Raw genomic sequence first — 22,052 nt, forward strand, 5'->3', positions numbered from 1 at the left:
TAGAGACAGGCCGGAGGAGAGAGGGTAGGCGAAACACAAAAGCCCACAAATGGCCGCTCCCCAACAGGAGCAATTTGGGACAGCTGAAAAATAACCGACAGGCTGGGTGCTGTGGGTCCCACCTGCAATTCCAGCACTTGGGGAAGCCGAGGTGAGCGGGACTGCTTGAGCCCAGGAGTTCAAGACCAGCCTGGGCAACAGAGGGAGACCTTGTCTACACAAAAAGTCGAAAATTAGCTGGACATGGTGGCCTGTGCCCATAGTCCCAGCTACTCCAGAGACTGAAGCCTAAGCCCAGGAGGTCAAAGCTGTGATTGTGCCGTTGAACTCCAGGCTGAGCAACCGAGTGAGACCCTGACTCAAAAACAACAAATAAATAAATAATAAAAAGATGAGTCTGCCCTCACAGATGAGGAAGAACCAGTAAAAAAACACCAGCAGGCCCCAAAGCCTTAATGAGTTGACATTCACAAAAGGTTCTCCCAAATCTCAAGCAGTGGAACCCATCCAGAACAACCAACCCATGGAGAACAGAATTCAGACCATGGATGCCAAAGAAACTCAAAGAGATCCATGAGAAGGTGCACTCACAGATCATTCAGGTCACAAAACAGTGCAAAATGTAAAATCTGAGTTGGTCATTACAAGAGAAAATTAATCTGAAATTCTGGAAATTAAGACTTTTTGGGGGGAACTTCAAAACACAGTGGCAAGTCTCAACAGTGAATTGACCAAAGGAGAGAATATCAGAGCTAGAAGATTGAACTACAGACCTAACCCCAGGCTGACAAAAACAAGGAGAAAAGGCTTTAAAAGAATGAGCAAACTCTACAAGAAACTTGGGCTTATATAAAGAGACCAAATTTGTGGTTGACTGGCCTCCCTGAGAGAATAGTGGAAACTGAGAACATCCTAGAATAAACCTTCCAAGATGTAATCCAAGAAAATTTCCTCTACCTCACTAGAGAAGTGGTCAGAAAGATGTAAGAGATTCAGAGAACTTCTGCAAGGTATTGCAGGAGACAACTATCCCCAAGACACTAAATAACCCATCTCCACAAGGTGAGCATGGAAGAAAAAAATCCGAAAGGCAGTTAGAGAGAAGGAATAGACCACCTATCAAGGAAGATCCATCAGAATCGCAGCAGACTTCTCAACAGAAATCCAACAAGTCAAAAGGGACTGAGGTCCCATATTTAACATTCCTAAGGAAAAACAAGTCTAGCCAAGAATTTCCTATCCTACCAAGATAAGCTTCATTAAAGAAGGAGAATTGAAATTCTTCTCAGACATCCAATCCCTAAGAGAATATGCCACTTCCAGGCCAGTCCTTCAGGATATCCTTAAGAAAGTTCTAAGCACAGAATTGAAAGAACAATTACACCCATCACACCTAAGGGAGCTGGAAAGACAAGAGCAATCCAACTTCAAATTAGTAGAAAAATAGAAATCAGCCGGGCTCGGTGGCTCAGCCTGTAATCCCGCGCCTTTGGGAGGCTGAGGTGAGTGCATTGCCCGAGCCCGCGGGTTCGAGATCCACCTGGGCAGGCAAGACCTCATCTCTACAATAAAAAAAATCAAAAAATTAGGTGGGCGTGGTAGCACGCACCTGCAATTTCAGCTACGTGGAAGGCTGAGGCAGAAGGATCGCCGGAGCCCAGCAGGTCGAGAGCGGCCACTGCACTCCAGTCTGGGCGACAGAGTGAGACTCCAACTCAAAAAAAAAAAAAAAAAAGGAAATCATTAAGATAAATGCACAATTGAATAAAATAGAGATAAAAAGTCATATAAAGCATCAATGAGATGAAAAGCTGGTTCTTTGAAAGGATAAATAAGATTGACAGATCCCTAGCTAGATTAACAGGGGAGAGGGAGAGAGAGAGAGAGAAAATTTGAATAAAAACAAGAATAAAAAGGTGCTGCTATAACTGTCCCTGAAGAAATTCAAAAGATTACAGATTATCAGAAATGACTGTGAACATCTGTTTGCATATTAACTAGAACATCTAGAGAAATGTAGAATTTATTGGTATCACATAACCTTCCACAATTAAAACAGGAAGAAATTGAAACCCTAAACAGATTAATAGAGATCCAAGAAATTGACACCGTAATAAGAAAACTTCCTGTCCAAAAAAAGTCCTGGGCCATATGGCATCTCAGCTGAATTCTACAAGATGTACTTGGAAGAGCTAATACTAATTCTACGGAAAGTATTCCAGGACTCGAGAAAGAAGGAATTATTCCTAGCTCATTCTAAGAGGCCAGTACCATCCTGTTACCCCCCAATGGCAATGACCCAACAAGGAAAAAACTCTACAACCAATTTCACTGATGAAAATGGATATAAAAATCCTCAGCAAGATTCTAGCAAATTACATTCAACAGCACATTTCAAGGATCATTCATCACAACCAGATGGGCTTCATTCCCAGGATGCAAGGCTGTTTCAATATATGTAAATCAATAAATGTAATCTATCACATAAACAGGTGTAAAACCAAGAACCACATGACTATCTCATTAGGCCCAGAAAAAGCATTTGATAAAATACAAAATCACTTCTTGATAAAAACCACCAAGCACCTAGCCATCAAAGAAACATTCCTCAAGATATTACGGGTCATCTATAACAAACCTGCCATCAGCATCACGCTTAATGGGCAGAAACTGAAGTGCTCCCCCTGAGAACCAGAACAGGAAAAGAATGCTCACTCTCACTCTTCCTACTTAACATTGTACATGAAGTTCTAACCAAAGCAATCAGGCAGGAGAAAAGAAAGGGGGGGGGGGATTTCCAAGTAGGAAGACAGGAATTTAAGTTCTCTCTCTTTGCAGACAACATGATTCCTTACTAGAAAACCCCAGAGGGTTTGTCAAAAACCTCCCTGCAATAATAAGCAACTTTAGCAAAGTCTCAGGATACAAAATCAACACAAAAAAAGTTGCACAGGCAGCAATTTTTATACACAAGCAACAATCAGGTGGAGAACCAAATAAAAAAACACAATTCCATTCACAATAGCCACACACACACAAATACCTCAGCAGGCATCTAACCAAAGTGGTAAAGACTTTGACAATGAGAACTGCAAAACACTGTTCAAAGAAATCAAGGATGACACAAACAAATGGAAAAACATCCCATTCTTATGGACTGGAAGAATCAATATCATTATTAATATACCCATTCTACCCAAGGCAATTTACAGATTCAGTACAAACCTCAACAAATTACCAGCATCATTTTTCACAGACCTAGAAAAGACAATACAGAAATTCATATGGAAGCAAAAAAGAGCCCCAATAGCTAAAGAAATCCTCAGCAAAAAGAACAAAACTGGAGGCATCATACATCCAGACCTCAAACTTTACTACCAAGACAGCATGGTACCAATGAAACAGTTAAAAAAATCTGGAAATAAACCTTCAACCAACTCATCTTCGGAAAAGTAGACAGAAAAACATTGAGTAAAGGAAGCCATTTTTAGCAAATGGTGCTGGGAATACTGGCTAACCACATGCAGGATAATAAAACTGGACCCCTACTTATCACCATATACAAAAATTAACTCAAAATGTATCTAGGACTTAAATGTACAACCTCAAATTATAAGAATCGCAGAATAAAACCTAGGGAACACCCTCTTGAACATTGGCATAGGCAATGAATTTATGGCTAAGCCTACAAAAGCAAATGCAACAAAAGCTAAGATTGAAAGGTGGGACCTTATCAAGGTTAAAAAGTTTTTGAGTAGCAGAAGAAACCACCAAGAGAGTCAAAAGATAACCCATAGAATGGGAAAAAGTATTTGCAAGCTATGTATCCAACAAAGGCGTAACATCAAGGATCTGCTAGGACCTCAAATGAATTGACAGAGAAAAAAATAGCTCCATTAAAAAGTGGGCAAAGGACACGTACAGACATTTCTCATAGGAAGCTATCCAAGCAGCCAACAAACATGAAAAAATACTCAGTCTCATTAATCATCAGAGAAATGCAAATTAAAACTACAATGAAATGCCACCTCACACTGGTAAGGATGGCTATCATCAAAAAGTAAAAAAACAACATGTGTTGGTGAGTCAGTGGAGAAAAGGGAACACTTCTACACTGTGGGTGGAATGTAAGCTAGTTCAATCTCTGTGGAAAACAGTGTGACATTTTTTCAAATAACTAAAAATAGAGCTTCCATATGATCCAGCAATCCCTCTCTGGGAATATACCCAGAGAAATATAAATTGCTCTACAAAAGAGACACCTACACACATATGTTCACTGCAGCACTATTCACAATAGCAAAAGCGTGGAACCAACCCAGATGCCCAACAAAAGTAGACTGGATAAAGAAAAATGTGGTACATATGCATGATAGAATATGATGCAGGTTTAAAGAAAAACAATATCATGTTCTTTGCAACATTGTGGATGCAGTGGAGACCATAATTCTAAGTTAACGATCACAGAAACCAAAAACTGAATACTGCGTGTTCTCACTCATAAGCAGGCCCTAAACATCGGGCACGTGAGCATGAAAATGGGAACAACTGAAACTGAGTAAGGCTGACAGGGGAAAGGTGGGAGTGAGAACAGGAGGCACACAACCATGCATTGGGTGTCATGTCCACTACTGGGCAGAGAGAGGACTCACTAGGAGCTCAAACTTCACCTTGCATGCAATTTACTTCTGTGGCAAATTTTTACATGTGCCCCACAAGTCTAAAATATTTTTTAAAAAATAGAATAAATTAACAAATATAATTGCCTATTATTTCAGAGCTGCTTAACATATTGTGATTATTTTAAAATGCAGCCAGGTGCAATGACAAGCCTATAATCCCAGTACTTTGGAAGGTGAGAGGATCACCTGAGTCCAGGGGTTTGAGTCCAGCCTGGGAAACTGGGCGAGATCTCATCTCTACAATAAATCAAAAAATTAGCTGGATGTGTTAGCACACACCTGTAGCTCTAGCTACTTGGAAGGCTGAGGTGGAAGGATTGCCGGAGCCCAGCAGGTCGACGCTGGGGTGGCTGTGAGTGTGCCACCTTATTCCAGCCTGGGTGACAGTGAGATTCTGACTTAAATAAATAAATAAACAATAAATAGTAAAAATACAATTAAATGCAACATAGATTTAAGATCTTTTTATTAGTTTTGTGGTCTTGGATAAACCATTCAACTTACCTAGCCTGTTTTCTCATTTGTAAGATAGAAATAACCAGTTTTTATCCTACCTTTTCAGATTGTTTTGAGAACGAAAACACATAACTAAAAGTGGGCAAAAAATTTAGCTGCTATAACAAAGTAGTTCAAAACCTATAGTAGAGACTGTAATTGTAATTATATACTCCCATTGACGGCATGTATAATTATTGAACGATAATTTGCCTTTCATTGCGCCAATGTTTTAAGTTCAATTTTGTCCACTGGGGCAATGTGTTTCAAGGGTGCTTGGGTTTTTCCCCAGCCCAGGGAATGACTCTTAATAGTCTTAAGGCAACTTGCTTCTTTCTTCCTCCTGTGACTAGTTTAAGAATAGGCAAGCGCACCACTCCAGCCTGGAGACTTCAGGGGAAGTCCATTAAGGACTTTTGAGAAAAGAGAGAGGGCATGAATAGAAGCATCCCTGTTTTCTGCCAGCAGAGTTTGTATTGAGAGTCTGTGCTGCCCAGAGCTACTGAAGGCCTCTTGTAACCAAGAGAGTACAAGCCCAAGCCCAGAACAAAAAAAAATCAATGTGAGAAAGTCGCCAACTCAGATATGAGCTATCGAATTAATCAACTTTGGGGCCTCTCTACCTCTGAATTTCGTGTTAAAAGAGTTTCAAGGGTTCTTATTATTTAAGAAGATTTTAGTTGTGTTTTTGCTTAATGGTAGCTGGAAGCATTCTAGCTGATAAATACAAGGTAGCCAGGCCTGGTGGCTCATGCCTGTAATCCTAGCACTTTGGGAGGCCAAGGGAGGATTGCTTGAGCCCAGGAATTTGAGATCATCCCAGGCAACATAGCAAGATTTTGTCACTACCAAAAATAAATAAATAAATCAAAGAATTAGCCAGGCATGGTGGCATGTGCCTGCAGTAATGCGGTGGAGGGATCACCTGAGCCCAGAAGATCAAAGCAGAGGTGAGCTGTGACCGCACCTCTGCAATCCAGCCTGGGCAACAGAGTGGGCTCCTGATTCAAAAAATGAAATTAATAGAATAAAATAAAATCCAAGTCAGAAGTAGCTCTACAACGTCAAAAACCATATTTGTATGTTCTTCAAAGCTATTCTGCTGAGCAAAAGTGAAAGTTTGAATGATTATCTATTGAATTCAGATAATGTAGAGTACATCTAAATAATTCAGGCTTCAAAGTCTTCTTTCAGCAATAGCAATTTGAATGGGGAAAATTCAGGGCCCTAACTTCCTGAACTTATTTTTCCATTTATTGTGTAAAGTTGAGAATGTTATGAAAATAAATGCAAAAGTGAGAACAAAGTATAATTTTTTTCATAGTTGTTACCATTAGTAATACTTCACAGAGTGAGGGATGAAAAACCTCATTGCCATGAAATGAACGTGAATTTTTAAAAATACTGATGTGCTAATGAGGACCAGTTAGCCTTTCCTCTAAGTTCTAAGTTTAGAATTTCCAAATAAAGCAGTTTTATTTATTGCATTCCAGTCTTTGGAGAAGAGGGGTATAAGCTAGAAAATGTAATTTAAACAATTAAAGTTTATATTTTGGTTTCAGATTTTTTTGGGGGGCCGTCATTGTCAAACCTTTCATATCTGAAATTAGAATCTTTTTCACGAAGGAAATTAACTAGACACTCATAAATTAATAGAACTCTTATGGAATGGATATGACCTAGAGAACCTAAACTGTTCTGAAGTTTTAGACAGACTTTTAGTATTAGTTTAATCAAAGGTAACACTTTCTAAAAGTCATATTTAATTTAATAATATTTTAATTATTCATAGTCTATGCTAGAAGACTCCAATAATATGATTTGCTACGTTGCCAATATTGTGTACTAATATTTCAAAGATAATTTATGCTGACAATGATGATTCTAAAATCTGCAAGAGCCTTGTGGATCAGAAAAATCAGAGAGGCAATGAATGTAGTGGGTAAGAGTTTGGCCTTTGAAGCCATGCAATTCTAAACTCAAATCCCTGCTCTATCACTTACCTTGACACCTTAGACAAATTATACACCAGTCCCTCACTTCAGCCTTAGTTTCTCCATCTGTAAAATGGAAGCAGAGAGAGGTGTGTAATAACATTAATAAATTATAAGATTTGAAGATCAAATGAAATGGAAGTATGTTAAGATGTTAGCAGGGTGGACAGTCTATTAAAATTGCCCAACAAATTCAAGTTACTGTAAATGAGAAACTCAGCTCCCTTATATTTATGTATAATGCTAAATTTTTAAAATAATTCCTATTATGCCATATGAATTTATTTTGAGACAAATGAGAGGAAGATAAAACAGATTTTTATATCATTATTTTATAGAAGATGAAAAAGAGGAGATTGTCAATGAACCTGAAATCTCCATTCAATGCTCATTAATTAAATATTCTCTTAACAAATATTTATTGACTGCTCACTATGGACCAAGCACTGAGAAAGGCACCCTAAGATATAAATCAATGAAAAAGCCAAAACAAGAGCTGTCCATCTCTACACGTGCTATTTTTACCACTTGCATTCAGTACACATTTTTCAGGAAACTTCTTCCTGGATAACTTATCTCTCCCCCAAAATTTGTAACCCTGGGTTTGGGAGACACATGACATAAACCAAGACAATCAGACTCACGAGCCTGGGATATGCAAACTTGTGGTGAAGGACACAGTGACAAAAACAATTTAACTAGTATTTATCTTATTAACCCAGTATCCACCAGTCCATGTCAAGATGTTCAGAGTTGCTCTAACTTCTACTTTGATTATCTGATTTCATAAGGTAGACCAGGATTCATAATTATTTCCCTTTTTGCTTAGGTTGAACAACGTCAGAGTATATTTCTTTCAACCAAAGAACCCTAACTGATAGAACCTCTGGAAGTGTTATACTGTTCATTCTTAGAAGTATTGCAATCTATTTCTAAGAAAATCTGGCACTAACATAGATGATGTGGCATTAAACTGTCTTCATTGTTTATGCCAGAGCTATTCTTGCTCTTAATAGAAAATCCTTGACATTCACACATGCTATGTATCTCATCTAGTTATTACTTATCCATGTTATCTAATTGTGCATCAGAGATCCTCTGTGCATCAGAGGTATTCCTTTGTTCCCATATATATACATGAGGAATCAAGTTTAATCCTGCATTAATCAAATTCAGAGTGTGATCAAAGGCTTTATAAGAAGATTGTCCTAAAACATCAAATCTTGGTCTTCTTTTATCTTTCAGACAAATCCCCTATTCCACCTCCAATTTCTGGATTGGTTTTCTATCTTATGTCTTTTTCAATTATTTCATACTCTGTTAAATGCCAGGCAAGGACTACTTATATTTCTTTTTTGCTCTGAGTGTCTGTCTCTTTCCAAAAGCCCCATATTTTAGTTGTCATAATTACTCTTAGTTTCATTTTGGGTCTAGGAAGAGAGAAAGGGAGTGTATTAAAATTCCCTTTGTAGCAACGGCAAAACAAGGTGATGGCTACATTTTCCTCAGACTGATCTATTCCTCCAGTTCTTTATCTCCAGTAGTGCTCTATTTTTTTCCCATTCTATAACAATCCAACCTCTGCTTTATGCCTTTCCCTTCTATTCTAGTCATCTTTTGCTGTGTAATAACTTCAGAATCTCAGTTAATACCAACAAATAGTTATTTTTTCACTAATGGATCTGTTGATGTGCTGGGCTTGAACTGAGTCTGCACATTGCGTCCAGATCTTCTCTGTGTAGCTCCTCATTGTTCTCAGATGATGTCTGTTAATCTCATGATAGCTAGCAAGGTACAAAATGTTAGGCCAAGTACAGAAACCAAGCCTAAAATATTATCACATGCTATTATCGATTGGCCAAAGCAATTATCATGGCCAAGACCAATCGGTGAGCTGGGGAGTGTTCCACTCGCGTGGTGGGAGATACTGTAAGTCACATGGCAAAGGGGGTGGATGTACAATTCTATAAAAAAGGTAGGAGCAAAAATCCAGAGGCGATAATCTAGTCCACCACACTTTCTATCTTCTCTCAGTACATGGTACACTATCTCTTTTATTTATCACATGGTTTCAGATCCCAGGCACGCTAAGGGAGAATACAGGAAAACAGAATCTCAGATAATAAAGTCCATTTACATTCAGAGTTTGAGAAAAGAAGAAGTGGATGACAATGCTTTATGATGTCTAGCAAAAGCATTCGTGTCATATTTCATAGGAACTTTATTTACCCTTATAGGCAAAATGCTCTGTGTGCATCTTAAATGTACAAATATAACTTTTATTAAATACTTACTATGTAGCAAACCAGTGTAAGTTCTTTGTGAGCATTATCTTTTAAAACCCCTATAAAAATCCTGTGGATTCTAAACAAAATTTAGAAAGGTTGAATAGATTTTCATAAACGTAAGAAAAGACTAATTGTTCTGCAGCGGGTAGTCAACAGAACTCATTTTAAACCAAGTTATTTGATCCACGACTGCTGCTGTGAACACGATTCTATAAACCAAAAAATCAGGGCCAGCCCTTGCTTCAGAAAGTTGGCCAATCAGGACTCAATCCAATAAACACATCACTGAGTTTCAACCAGTCAGCAACAGTCTCCGTCCCCAGTAATCAGGCTTCTGCCAATAATACTAACTTATCTGTACCTCTCCAAGTCTCCTTGAAGTGCATGCTTCCCAAAAGTCCTACTGAAGACCAGCAAAGTCTGTGCCTAATCTAAAGCATCCACTCTTTCTTGCTGTAGTAGCGACACGTGCAGCTATGTTTTTTGTTTTTTGAGTTGGAGTCTCAGTCTCGTCACCCAGGCTGGAGTGCAGCAGCACACTCATGGCCACCACAACCTCAACCTGCTGGTCTCAGGCGATCCTTCCATCTTAGCCTTCCAAGTAGTTGGAACTACAGATGTATACCACCATGCCCGGCTAGTTTTTGTGATTTATTGTAGAGACAAGGTCTCACCAAGTTGCCCAGGCTGGTCTCAAACCCCAGGGCTCAGGCAGTCCTCTCATCTTGGCCTACCAAAGCTGGGGTTACAAACTGAGCCACCGTGCCTGGCCTGTTTTTCTTTTTTTTCTTAATTTTAGATATTTTGTGATAGCCCAATTGTCTTTTGGCAGTAACTTACAATCAATGGAATAACCCAAACGAGAGCTATCTATCTGTGCATATGTTATTTTTGCCACCTAGCGTGTAGTACCTAGTTTTTGGCAATTTAAAACTTCTTCCTGTATAACTTATCCCTCTTCCATTATTTGTAACCTTGGTTATACAGAGGGACATAACGCAATTGCAAACAGCAGAGTCAAGTGAGAAACCTAGTTTTGTCTGATTTTAAAGCCTCAACTCTCAGCCAGCCAGCCTGATGTCCTCACTGTTCAGACAGTCTTCCCTGGAAAAGTTTAACCTCAACTCTTGGATGGTCATTCAATCTGCACATCTTATTTATTCAAATAATGTGTAAATTCAGTTGAAGTGAGCACAATTGCACATTCCCAGTGGAGACCAGCTCATCAACTATTCACTTATTAATCTTAAATATATTGAGGAATGCTTAGTGTGTGCCAGGATGCCACAATAGTGATGAAATCAGGATGTTTTAGCCCTCAGGGGCTGGCAGCCGAACTGGAGAGATGAAAAACACACTTCAGTGTCAGATGTGAGACCACCTGTGTCAGGTGCAGTGAAACCTGTGAAGAAGCAGTTCCTAAGTCTGGCTTCAGCACTGTGGCCTCATTAAAAAATGCGAAATGACTGATATTTGTGTACTGCTTAGTTCTTTGGTGCAACTATTTCATGGTTAAGAAAGAAAAATGTCCTCAAATTTACTAAAACTCGTCAAAAGTTAAGCATTGAATCAGGAATTGTAATAACCCTAGTCTGGATTATTGAAGAGGAGGCCACATCACAAGTATATAGTTCATCAAGTGATAAAATTACCTTTAAGAGAATGCCTTTTTCTGTTTCTATTGCTCTAAAAGTTTTGTTTTTATTTTTCTCACTGAGTACAGTGATAGTTGTCTAGTATAGAATATTACACATTTCAGATTGATGCAAAAGACCATGAGAATATTTAAAAAACCTTAATGATATTTGATAAAAGAGGAACTGGCTTAATAAGGGACCAGATATTCACAACACTCCATTACGCGGATTCTTTATGTCTGATACAAAGCTATTTTGTCTGAATCACTTCCTATTCCTTTTCTCGGCACTTGGCCAGTTTTGAAGCATAATGCAATAACTAAAATGATAGTTTTGCACACATGGAAACAAGTCTCTAGTTTATACAGAAGATGTCAGCACTTTAGGCATGGAAGCAGTGTTTTCATTTAGTCTTGGTTAATGACTGAGCACCATCTTAGATTTCAGTACTTGCTCTTCCCAAACAGCTTTGACCTCTGCTGATAAGTTTCCTGGCCAAGCCAAGAACTCAGAGCCACTGCATAATGGCATTTCTGCTGCAGAGAAAACTAGATTCTTTTGTGTCTGCAAGGAGTACACTGACTTAATGTGAGGTAATGTATGGTATCTGCTGAATAACAATGATCTGTGGCTTAGACTGACCAAAAAAAAAGACAGATTTTGACTCTCAAACTAGACATTTAGTCCTGTGTTCTGATTCTGTATTTCCTTCTGACACTCAGAATGTGCCTATTAAGTCCAGCACTCATTCTAGAACAAAATAATCACTGCTATGAAGCAAAATTACTCTTACACTATCAAAGAATTACAATAGCTATAATGAATTGATCATTTACTAAGTTGCTTCAAAGGCATGCAATCCTCATAAAATTCCTGTAAAGCAAGTACCAAAATTTCCCCCACATTACGAATTACATAGCCAAGGTTTAGAGAAGTCAGTCAGTTGCTCCATGTTCTTGAGACAATCAAGTTGCAGAGTCAGGCTTCCCACCCTTGTCGTTTGGATTCCAGGGTCCTGTTCTTCAGTTGTGGAACCTCACTAGTCATGGTGCCTCATGTGTGGTTTCAAGAGTTGCTTGTAGTTTGGTGAGGAATCCTACAGGAATGCTGTCTGACTTAGAATTTTAAGTCTTAACAAAAACCTCTAGGGAAAGACATCCTTGTTCAAGTGGTAACACCACATAAAAGTGTTTTCTACTCATCACAAGGTCAGGCTAGTTGTGCTTGAAGTGATAATAAGAACAGGAAGAAGAGCCCACAGATATGTGCAACCCTTTCCTCTTGTGACCAAATAGTCACTTCCCTCTTTGGATCAATAACCAAGGGGAATGTAAAATCACAGTGCCCAGAATGTTAGAAAATTAGTTTGGAAATAATCTCAGAAGTGATGGAGTCTAAGCCTTACATTGTAGAGAGGAAGAAACTGACCCAGGAAGTAGGTATTGAAGTCAGAACTCAAGTCTTCCTCTCCCTCCTTCCCTCCTTCTCCTCCCTCTCTCCCTTCCTTCCTGCGTTCTCTCTCTCACCCTCCCTCATCATTTTTCCAATGTCTGTGATATGCCAGCCAGCTGGAAATACAGCAGAGTAAACACATTTTAAAAAATCCCTGCTATTACTGAGTTTACACTCTAGTAGGGAGAGACATCAACAACCAAAACAGTAAAATATATTCTACACCAGATGGTGATCAATGCTACGGAGAAAAACACATCAGGTAAGAGTGATAAGGAAGAGAGATTGACACTATTTCACCAAGTTCCTTGTAAAGAAACCAACCGAGAAGAGAATTCCAGGTGGAGCAGCAGCAAACAGGGACATGCTTGGACCTGGCCTGTCTGAGGAGCAGTGAGAAGGCCATTCTGGCGGAAAATGGTGAACAAGAGGACAAGCCACAGAATGAGGAACCAGAGGATATCTCATCTATGGGGCAGCACCTTTAGCGCAACCTCACTGCCTCTTCTCACAGGTTTCCTTTGGGGACAGGTCCAAGCAGTATCTCCTTTAGGGACATGACTGAAGTTAAAGACCCTCCAGTCAGAGATATGCAAATGGGGTATAAAAAGTGCTGCATTGGGACTCAGAGTACTCAGACACAAGTCCTGCCATCATTATCTATGTTTTACTTGTCTAAGTATCCTTTTCCTTTCTGTAAAATTAATATGACATTAGCTATTTCATACTAAGGTCTTTATAAAGACTCAAGAAGGTAGTATATGGGAAAGCAATTTGTAAGTGAATGTTTTCAAAAATTGAAGTCAACATTTTTTTAATATCATGGTTAATGTGAATGTGGAGTTCATTCCTTCTGATGTCCAGAGAGCTGCTGCTGTGTCATCTCTGTCTGACAAGGCATGCAGATGGACTCCACCACTGTGGAGGGAAATAAGAATGGGAGAGATGTTCATCTTTATCCTTCTACCATACCTTTCAATTTTGTTCCTCACCTGCCAGCAATAGAATGTGAGAGATGGTTAAGATTAGCATGGTCCTTAGTTGGTTCTTTGACTAAATGTAGCTTATTTTCTTCACTATCAGGGCAAGAACAATGTGATGGATGGCGTGACTGCTGGCCTTTGGAAGAAACAGAATTACCAGATATGGTGTTTCCTGAAGTTTTAAATGTGTGGGTATTAACATGCTAGTGCCTCAGACTTCTATCATGGTAACTTCCAAACCGTTCCATGGAATTCCTTCTGGGGAGTTCTTTCCATGGAATTTTAAAATAAAAATTATTATTGGAAAAACTATCATAAGCCTGAAACTTCATGTGCTAACAAGAATTGTCCCTCTTCTAATTTAGTTGCCAAATACAATACTTATGGAACATCTGCTACATGAAAAGTATTGTATTCTCAAGGAAACAATACGTACCTAGTTAGAGTCAGGAAAACTGATTGGCTGCGATCTTAGGGATCCTCATTTCGAAAACGGGAATAATAAAAACTGACTCAAAGAGTCGTTGAGGATTGTTGATGTGTTTTAAAGGGTCTGGCACACAGTGCTGTATGATTAATTGTTGTTTGGGGAACACTTATTCTTCTGTTAAGACATTGCTCATTTTTCTGGAAAAAGTAAATTTAGGCATTGTGCTTTCATAGCACTTGTTACATCTCCAATTAAATGTTTCTCATGTTGTCATTTAATTATGTGTTAAGACATGCCTCAGGCAGAGGCTATGCATTTTTCACCATTGTACCCAATTCCCCAAATCACACAGCATCTGGAACATAGCAGGCACTCCAATACCTTTTTTCCTTTCAACTCTTAGCATGGCATGCAAGACTTGCCTCAAAGGCATGGCCTTGTGTTTCTGCTCTCTAGTTTCAGACCCTGACACCCGAGATGCCACATATACTTCTGTAGTGTGCCATGAGTATTACAGCTCATTTCCATTCCCACTTCAAGGTGTGACTGTGTGACTGCTGCCTAGTCCACCCTTTCCTGTAGCTCCAGCCCGGACAAAAATGCACATGTACTCGGTGGGTCCTGCAGTAATGAACTTGGATGCCAACTTCTCCCGGATGCCCACGGGTTAACACTCTCTGCAAGGGGAACCTCTCAGATGGCACCATTTTTGCCCTCTGCATGTACAACTAATATTTTAGGCATTGCCTTAAGTGCTTCTCTATACTAGCTCATTAAATCCTCAAATAACCTCACGAAGTAGCAACTATGAGTGTCCCCAGTTTTCAGAGGAGACCTAGACATTTCTCCCAAGTGTCAAGTGGTCAAACCCAGGTGATCCGAATCCAGTGTGGACTCTTAGGCTTTCCTCCACTACAATGGATAGTATCTTTATCGTAGCACTCATTATCCATCACTGTGATATTTTGCTTATTTTCTTTTGTGCTACCATGCAAGTTCATATAAAACAAACTATATACAGTCAATGCTAATTACTTATAAGATTAAACAAACAGACCCAAAACCAATGTAGTTGGCTAGATTTCCAGATACAAGTAGGTTGAGAAACAGACTTTGATGGAGGGATTGGGTGTGTGCAGGCAGACAAGGTTGGGCGAGTGGAGTACTAACCAGGGTGGCACGGGCCCAAGTAATTGAAGAAGAGAGATTAGGTGGGTAAAGCTCAGGTGGTAATGAAGGGAAAGCATTTGTATAGGTAAAGGTTGGGGACTGAAAGTCACAGGAAGGAGGGATGAGAGGTGATGTGAAGTCTAGGGAAGTTTGTGGTGGTAGTAATCTCTGGTACAGTTTTTGCTGGCAAAGAGAAAAGGGGCATAAAGCAATTAACCAGTAAATTTTTTTCTGTATGAGTGGACATATGAATAATTCAGGTGTGTATCACTCTTACTGTTATAGGGCTGGAATGACCAGACTCTCCATGGATAACTGACAAGTTGTATTGACAAGAAAAACAAATGTTAATATACACATATATTTTTAAAGGAAGCTATATAAACAGAAAACCATTTGCCTTCTCTTAAAAAGAAGATAAAAGAAGATAAAAGACAAATATGTTGATCATAAGCTACCTAAGTCATCTCATATATCATGACTAATATACATTCTATGAATTGGAAAACATTGGTTATCTTATTAGATTGCTATTTCGGTATTTCCATTATTTTTATACGTCGGGCAAACAAAGTTAGAAGAAATTAAGTGAATTCTTAAGGTCACACTATTGCTCACAGTGCTGGAACGAGTACCCAGATTCCCTGTTCTCACCTGGTATTTGTTACGACTCACGAGGAGGCAACTGTGAAGTAAGGCACTGAAAAGGAAAAAACCTAAGAACAGGGTGAGTAGAAGTGTGCTCCCCATATGAGCAGGGGCAAGGCAGGGTGGTGGCATTGGGGCCGAATTAGACGGATTAGAGGTCCTAGGCTACTTGAATGTCCCAGATGACCCTCAATGTGAAAGACCCATGGGAAGACAGGTTAGGCTGCAGTCTCAATCCTTTCATCCACCCATCCCTGGCCACTTAGACTCAATCCTGGTCTGAAACTAAAAGGACTAGAAATAATTTTCAGTCTGGAAAGGTTTTTGAAACCCTGAGGATTGCCTACAACTTTTAACCTAAAGTCTTTTTTATCTCCTAATGGAATGTGGTTCTGAGAGAGGAAATTTTGGAATTGGGCTAGGTGGCCAAGGCTCTGGATGAGCCTCTTTCAAGTGCTGGTTCCCTAGCTTTTTTTTTTCTATGCTGCTTTGAGAATCTCATATGGTGACTTCAAACCTATTAACTTGATAGAGCACAAGAGATATGGGATGGCTTATGCCTGGAGAAATGGCATTTCAGAGGAGCCCAAGTGAGTTCAAGTCCTAGGAACAATCACATATCAAAAGAGAATTTAACAACTTTTTCCTTAGAGTTAAGTTTTTAATATTTAATTAAGTATGCTGTAGGTACTAGATAAATTCTTATTAGATAATATAGCAGTTTTTGAAGTCCTTTCCACAGTGGCAGTTTTTATGATCAGTTTAATCTACCATTTTATAGGTAACAATGGCTCAACATTGATAATTTTATGTAATTCAACCTAATACTTTGGTGGAAAATATGAATTGGGCATCATGGACTCCTGTCATAACTCTAACAGAGATGTTACGCTTGATCAGGCCATATATGTTTTTTAGATGTCAGTTTCTTCATCTCTTTGATATTGAGACTGGAATAAATTATTGGTTCAAATTCAGAAGAAAACAAACTCAGAACTGAAAACACTCTACACAAGAGCTATCTTAGACTCTTCAAAGAAGTAAGTGCCTAGAAATACAAAAAAAAAAAAAAAATGAGGGGGGTGGGAATGACGGGAAAGGGGGAAGGACTGCTTTTGGTAAGAAGAGATTAAAGAAAAATGAACCAAGAATTTCCTACCCAGCCAAGCTCAGCTTCATCAGCAATGGATAATTAAAATTCTTCCCAGACATCCAATCCCTAGGAGGTTATGCAGCTTACAGACCAGCTCTAAAAGAGATGCTTACAAAGGCATTAAACATAGAAGAAAAAAAGAAAAAGAAAAGAATGACCACAGACTTCCCAAAAGAACAGGAGAACACAGAATCAACAGGAAATACATTGCAACTACCAACTTGAAAGCACACACATACATCAACCCAAAAGTTGAAAGAAAATAAACAAAAAACTTTATAAGAAACTCATGACGGGGATTAAAAAAGCACATTTCAATAATCACCCTGCATGTGCATAGTAAAAATGCACCACTGAAAAGACACAGAATGACAAACTGGATAAAAAAAATTATGACCCAATAGTTTGCTGCATACAGGAAATTCAGCTCACAACAAGGGACACACACAGACTCAAAGAAGATGGAAAATGAATTTCCAGGTGAATGGATCACAAAAGAAGGCAGGAGTCATGATCTTAATATCAGACACACATACAAAAAAAGCCTTTAAGCTATCCAAAATTAAAAAGATATGGAAGGACAATACATAGTGATAAAAGGTTCAATCCATCAATAAGAATTATTCACTCTAGACATATATGCCCTCAACACAGGAGTACCAACATTTATAAGGAAACTACTAAGTAAACTAAAAAAAGTTATTGACTATAACACTATTATAGCCAGGGACTTAAATACCCCACTAACAACCCTAGATGGATCACTGAGGCAAAAAATCAACAAAGAGATTCAGAACCTCAATTTAACCCTTGATCAAGTGGACTTAATAGATACCTACAGACAACTTTACCTGGCAACCACAGAAAATACATTCTACTCATCACCACATAGAATGTACTCTAAGACTGATCACATCCTTGGCCATAAATCAAGCATAAAATAATTTCACAAGATTGAAATACTGCCATGCACCTTCTCAGACCACAATGGAATAAAAATAAATATCAACACCAACAAAATTCCCTGAAAACCCACAAAGGCATGGACACTAAACAGCATGATGCTGAACAATTACTGGGTCAACACAGAAATCAAAACAGAAATTAAAAGATTCCTGGAAACAAACGAAAATGAAGAAACATCTTACCAAAACCTCTAGGGTGCCATGAAAACAGAAAAAGAGGGGAATTTATATCTCTATGAACACACATCAAGAAAATGGAAATATCCCAAGTTTATAGCCTAACAAATCACCTAAGGGAGACGGGAACATGATCACCAAAACCCTAACTTTAGCAGAAGAATCCAGATCACCAAAATAAAAGCCAAAATATAGGACATAGAAGACAAAAATATTATAGAAAAAAATCAACAAAGCCAAAAGCTGATTCTTTGAAAGGATAAACAAGGTTGATAGACCCTCAGCCAGAATGACCAAGAAAAAGCCCAAATAAACACAATCAAAAATGCAAAAGATCAAATCACAACTGACACCAAAAAAATATGAAGGATTATCAGAGACTACTATGTGCACCTGTATGGAAACAAACTTGATAACCTAAATTAAATGGAGGATTTTCAGACATCACATAACCTCCCAAGGTTGAAACAAGAAGACATTGAGACACTAAATAGACCAATAACAACCCAGGAAATTGACCCCATCATAAGAAAACTACCTATTAAAAAAAAGTCCTGGACCAGATGGCTTTCCAGTGGAATTCTACAAAACATACAAGGAGGAATTGATACCAATCCTATTGAAAATATTCCATGCAATTGAGAAAGAATTCTCCCAAAATCATTTTATGAAGCTAACATCACACTGATAAAGATCCAACCAAAAATAGAATTATGGGCCAATATCCCTATTGGACATAGATGCAAACATTCTCAACAAGATTCTAGCAAATTAGATCCAACAAGACATTTCAAAAATCATCCACCATGACCGAAGTAGGCTCTATCCCAGGATGCAGAACTGGTTGAACATCCTCAAGACCATAAATGTAATTAAATATATTAAAAGATATAAAAACAAGAACCACATGATTATATCATTAGATGCAGGAAAAGCATTCAATAAAATACTGCATCCCTTCTTAATAAAAACCCTTGAACACCTATGCATAGAAGGAGCATACCTCAAAATAGTAAGTGCCATCTGCAATAAACGAAATAGCTAACATATTGCTAAATGGACAGAAGTTGGAAGAATTTCCTCTGGAAACCAGAACAAGACAAGGCTGCCCACTCTCATCCCTCCTGTTCAACATTGTGTTGGAAGACCTATCTAGAGCAATCAGACAGGAGAAGGAAATCAGGAATATCCAAATAGGAAAAGAAAAAGTTAAGTTATTCTTCTTTGCTAATGATATAATCCTATACCTCAAAAATTCAAGAGAATTTGTCAAAAACCTCCTTGCACTGATAAAGGACTTTGGCAATGTCTCAGGGTACAAAATAAATGTGCAATGGACAGTTGTGTTCTTATGTACCAACAGCAAACACATGGAGAACCAAATAAAAAGCACAATCCCATTCACAATAACTACCAAAAAAATGAAATACCTTGGCATCTTGCTAACCAGAGAGATCTAGACCTTTACAATGAGAACTACAAAAACACTGCTCAAAAAAATCCAAGAAGACATAAACAAATGGAAAAATATTCCATGCTCATGGATAGGAAGAATCAACATTGTTAAAATGTCCATCCTACCAAAGGCAATCTACAGATTCAACACAATGCCCATTAAATTACCAACATCATTCTTCTCAGACCTGAAAATGACAATATAGAAATTCATATGGAAACATAAACGACCGTGTTTACCAAAACAATCCTTAGCAAAAGAAACAAAGCAGGAGGGATCAAAATTCCAGACCTTTAAGCTTTACTATAAGGCTACAATAATCAAAATAGCCTGGTATTGGTACAAGAACAGGCATATGGACCAATGAAACAGGATCGAGATTTCAGATGCAAAACCTCAATTTCTCAACCAACTCATCTTTGACAAAGCCTCCACAGCAACCACTGGGGAGAGGAGAACCTATTCAGCAAATGGTGCTGGGAAAACTGGCTGACCACATGTAGAAGATTGAAACAGGACCCCTACCTATACACAAAAATCAACTCTAAATGGATCAAAGACCTAAATGTAAAACCTCAAAATATAAAAATCTTAGAAAACACAAGAGCCACCCTTGCAGAAATCAGAGTAGGCAATCAATTCTTGATGAAAATTCCAAGTATCCATGCCATAAGAGGTGAGATAGACAAGTGCGGCCTCATTAAACTGAAAAGCTTCTGCAAAGCAAAAGAAACCGTCAAGAATGGGGAGACAGCCAGAGGATGGGAAAAAATATTTGCCAGCTGTATATCTGACAAAGGGCTAACATCCAGGTTCTACAAGGAACTCAAACATGCCAAAAGGAAAAAAGCAAGCAGCCCCATTAAAAAGTGGATGATGAATAGACACTTCTCAAAAGAAGACATATGAACTGCAAACAGACACATGAAAAGGTGCTCAGCCTTACTCATCATCAAAGAAAGGCAAACCAAAACCACATTGAGATACCACCTAACCCCAGTAAGAATGGCCGTCATCAATAAAACAAACAACAGTAGGTACTGGTGAGGATGCGGCGGAAAGGAAACGCTTCTACGCTGCTGGTGGGAATGCAAGTTAGTTCAACCTCCATGGAAAACAGTGTGTGATTTCCAAAAGAACTAGAAATTGATCTTCCATATGACCCAGCAATCCCCCTGCTGGGAACATATCCAGAGGAACTCAAATCATTCTACTAGAAACGTAGCTGCACAAGAATGTTTACTGCAGCTGTATTCACAATAGCAAAAACATGGAACCCACAATGCTGCCCATTGAAACTTGACTGGATAAGAAAATGTGATACATATACATGATGGAATATTGTGCAACCATAAAGAAGGACAAGCATATGAACTTCACAGTAACTAGCTTTATAAAATAAATTGATACGTGGTTTCTTCTGTTTTCTTTTCTGAAAGAGATTGTGCATATTTAATATTAATTCCTCTTTAAACTTGTGGTAGAATTCTTCATTGTAATCATCTAGATTTTGGGAACAGTTGTTAAATTATAAATTCAATTTTCTGGATAGTTTAGTGGATGGCTATTTTAATGATCTTCAGTCATGTACCATATAACATTTTCGTTAAAGTCTGACCACATATGTGATAATGGCCCCCTGATATTATAATGGAGGTAAAAATTATATCACCTAGTGGTGTTGTAGCCATCATAATGTCACAGTGCAACATATTACCTTTTCTATGTGTATATATGTTTAGATACACAAATATGTACCATGGTGTTCTAACTGCCCATGCTACTCAGTACAGTAACATGCTGCATCAGTTTGTAGGCAAGAAGCTGTCGCTACGTGTTATAGCCTAGGTGTCTAGTAGGCTGTCTCTTCTAGGCTTATGTAAGCACCCTCTATTATGTTTGCATAGCGGTGAAATCACCTATCAAAGCATGTCTTACAATATACTCCCATTGTTAAGTGACACATGACTGTATTTCATATTGAATAGAATGTGGTAGTTTGTGTTTTTTGAGAAAGTGATACATTTAGTCAAATTTATGAGTGCAGAGAGGCTTATAGTGTTTCATAGTATATTCTTTTGATTCTACAAGTCCTGTGTGATGTCCCTGTCATTCCTGATATTTATCACTTGTGTCTTCTTTTTCCTTTGCTAGACTGGTAGAAGTTTGCCAATTTAATTGATTTTTTTTTTTGCCAGAACCATCTGTTTCATTTGATGCTCTTTATTGTTTTCCTTTTTAAAAATTTGATTGATTTCTGTTCTTATTTTTGATTTTTCTTTCTTTTCTTACATTGAGTTAATCTTAGCTTTGTTTTTTAGGTTCTCGAGGAAGTTTCCATTATTTATGTGAGAGTTTATCTCTTTTCTAATGTATATTTAGTATACAAATTGCTCTCAGCAGGGATTAGTTCTGTCTCAAATATTTTGATATGCTGTATTTTCATTTTAAAATTTCCTTTCTTAATTTCTTTTTTTTTTTTTTGAGTTGGAGTCTCACTCTGTCGCCCAGACTGGAGTGCA

General features: G+C 38.3%; 1 pseudogene; it reads left to right on the top strand.

Annotated features, from left to right (window-relative positions):
- Positions 1–22,052, top strand: part of LOC103254484 — a 41,276-nt pseudogene that overhangs the window by 14,371 nt on the left and 4,853 nt on the right.

Source organism: Carlito syrichta, unplaced genomic scaffold (genome assembly GCF_000164805.1).
Source record: "Carlito syrichta isolate Samal-C Ts95f unplaced genomic scaffold, Tarsius_syrichta-2.0.1 Scaffold281905, whole genome shotgun sequence".
NCBI lineage: Eukaryota > Metazoa > Chordata > Mammalia > Primates > Tarsiidae > Carlito > Carlito syrichta.